We start from the raw sequence: 3,631 nt of genomic DNA, 5'->3' as shown, positions 1-3,631 counted from the left end.
GACTCCAATGAATTCTGGACTTAGTCCCTGAAAGAATGCCAAGTATGTTAAATAAGCTTCACATTGGGAGCATCTAAGATCGAGTGATCATAACATCATTAGATTTAAAATGCTCATGAGGCCAAGTTCTAAAGAAAACAACACAAAATTATCAGAGTTTTAAAATGCCAACTGTGAGAGAGGACAAAGTGATTTAAAGAATGCTTATCAGAAGCATGATACATGCAGGATTTATCACAAGGGAAAGCAAAATTGGAATACTTAGCAAGTGACTAACAGGAAAAGAAGAAAGAATACGATTTAGTGTATTCTATTAAAATCTGTCTGTGTTTAAAAAGGTCCACAGAGGTTTTAAGGACCAAATAAAAATCAGAGAGAGTTTGCTGCAATCTACAAAGAAAAACAAGGAAGTTAGGTAAGCAGCTGCCTCATTGAAGTCAAAAAGATTAGCTAATATCCGTGAGTTAAGAACTTAAAAGTGTGGCTTAAACTCTCTATTACTTCTTTTCTGGTTGGGTTTTAGGGAAATCTGTTTTCCTGGATAAAGTCTGATCAGAGTCAGCCCAGGTGGTGGCCCACATGCTGTAACTTAAGAATGATTGGATTAACCTCATTTCCTGCAGCTCCAAAAAGGACAAATCTTATGAGACTCAGTTGTAAGCCTACTTTTAAAAATGCTAGCATAACTTGGAGAATGAACTTCTTAATTCCACCTCTGTTCATTCATAATTAAGATTAATAGATTTATATTTAGATAGTTTTTCCACGTTGCTAAAGGAAATCCATTTTCCAAAGGTAAAGCAAAAGGTGTTTTGATGATGTTGAAGTACAGACTAATCAATTGTTTTTTATATATGCAAAAAGACCAGAGAGAATACATTTTTGCAGGAGAAAGGCAGTGGAGGCTATCAGCAAAACAAACCACACACACACACACACACACACACACACACGCAAATTAAAAACAAAAACTAGCAGTCCAGGGATGTTAGGTCAGAGTGATTAAAAGAAGACACATGACAGTGGTGGCTGAGGAGGGGCTTTGGAAGAAGGGTTTATGTGAAAAAACGTAAGAAAGACAACTCTAATTCACCTCACTTTCTTCTAGAAAAGCTGTTTGCTGTTCCCCTCTGTAGATGTGAAAGAAACATGGAGGCAATCTGGAGATTTAGAGCCTTGATATTTAAAACAGAGTCTGAGAACTAACAGCGTGGACTTCACTTGAGAGTTTGATAAAAATAGAGAATTCCATGCCATATTCTAGACCTACCAAATCATACAGTCAGTGAGATCTCTTAGTAATTTGTGGGCATATTTCAGTTAAAGAAGCACTGATTTCAGGCATAGACTTTGTCGTCAGGAAAAGCTGGGTTTGAATTCCTCTTCTACAGTTTACCGTATGACCTTCCAGGAGGTATATAACTTCTCTGATAATTATTTTTTGCATAAAAATGGGGCTAATAATAGCACCTAACTCCTGGGTGTATTAATGAAATGAATTACCACAGGAAAGCACTTACCATCATGCCTGGCATATCAAACAAACTCCATACAAACTGGATATCATTATAACTGACTTGGATTAAATGATCAGAACAAAATTAAAAAATATGTAAGAGATAAAATGAACTCTTTCTGTTGCTGTGTTCTGGTTACTTATTCCGTGTCTGGTGTTGATGTGAACCCTGCGGTGGTAACTAGTTCATGCTATGTTCAGGCTCTGGGTAGTAAGAGTCATTCACTTAAAGTAATATTTGGCCATTCTAGCATCCAAGTCAGATCAACTGCACGATGTAACCAAATAATTGGTCAGATACTCATCATGAAAATAACTGAAAAACTAACAATAGAGAGCTCATGTCAACAGCTGCTACAGCCTTGCTAAAAGGAAAAAAACAAGTCTTGATTTTAAAAATACATGTTATGTTTTTGAAAAAGCATATCTTTTCATTGTTAGCTTTAAGAGAACAATCACCTTCTTTGAAAAGACAATTAGAACACAAAATCACTGTGGTTACTTAGAGTTTTTAACCTGAGAAAAAGTATATTTCAGACTAACGTCCCATATGATTATTTGATATTAGTGCTTAAATAATGTATGTAAGAAATGGAAACCACAATGCAGACATAGACTTCCAAAGTTGGGACTGGTTGGTTGTCTCCTCTGCTCTCTGTAATGACTCAGTGATAAAAGAAATTATATTTCTAAGTCAGCTTATCTAAATCCATGCACATACAAATAAATATGAGATTAGATATCTAAAAATCCAAATAAGAGATTACCGATAGCTAATAATCCAAATTTTAGTCCAGTTAAGACTGGAGTACTTAAGATGATAACTATAAGAATAAAAGGATACTGCAGGAATCTGGTAGAAGAGTGCTTTGACTCAGCTTATGTTTGCTGTCCACAGTTTAGTACACATTAACCCAAACCCCTCCATCTGTACTACCATGTAAGATGTTCATAATTATGATATTGAGCTACTGAAAGCTACTTAGTGATTAGTAGATTAGATTTTAAAATATTTGCTGCCTATCTTAGGGAAAGATAACTATTGTTCTACTCTGTTTACTCATATTTGAATATCTCACTTGCTCTGACTAATGAAATCTGAGAAAAGTTACCTCTCTTGACCAGGCATGGTTAAAGTGCTAGCCCGTAATCCTAAATATACATTTTAAAGAAAATCTGGCTCATGAATAGCACTGGGCTTATGTGAAGTCACATAGAGCAGAGGAGCACTGGACCTGTAATGGACACTTAGCAAATATGATACCCAAGATTTTTTTCTTTTTCTAAGCCTCTAAAAAGGAGTTTTGTTTTAATCATAACAAAAGCTAGTGTTTTCTAACTAAAACAGTGTTTTTCCAAAATGAATATCATCAGGACAGTGAATTTATGAAATTTAAAATTACAATAGAATTCCAGAAGGTGTTTGTATTTTTTTGGTTCATTTTAAGCCCACTTGGAAGCTCAAAGTATTAACTCAATAGACACTTAACAAGTACTTACTTAGTTACAGATGTTATAATGTTAGAAATGTTAGTGCGGTTAATCTGGGATATGAAAAGTTAAGGTGGAAAGTACTAACTTGGTTGTTGGAGATCCTGTCTAGAAGCAATAAAGGCTGTTGCTATTCTAAATCTCTGACTTGTTGGTAACACTGTATCTAGTTACTTCATTCTTTGCATTTGCAAATTCTGTAGCATAATTCTGGTACTTCATTTGAAAGTATAGAAGAAACAGCTTCAAGATTGTTCTGGTTACTGTAGGTTCCAGCTAGGTTACAATTCCTGCTGAATCTTGGCCAGTCCTTGCTAGCCACGGAAAGTTTTAAAGGGTAGCAATACCTGCATTTATACAGCTTTGTCCAAAGAACCATCTTCATCACAGAAGATAATCTCCTTTAACTGAGTTTGAAGCTTGGGGAGAGTTGAAATACAGAGAGAGAAGTGGCAATATTTCTCTGATTTAAAGAAATTGAAACCATGCTGGTGATCAAACAATTAGGTGAAATTATCAACCTTCATTTTCCAAATGAGGAAAATGGAGACCTAGGAGGCCAAGTTGATCGCCAGCACGAAGGTTGATAATTTTACCTACGAGAATTATTATGGGTCTAAAATA

Source organism: Camelus dromedarius, chromosome 10, assembly GCF_036321535.1.
Source record: "Camelus dromedarius isolate mCamDro1 chromosome 10, mCamDro1.pat, whole genome shotgun sequence".
Taxonomy (NCBI): domain Eukaryota; kingdom Metazoa; phylum Chordata; class Mammalia; order Artiodactyla; family Camelidae; genus Camelus; species Camelus dromedarius.
This window is presented reverse-complemented; position numbering follows the sequence as displayed.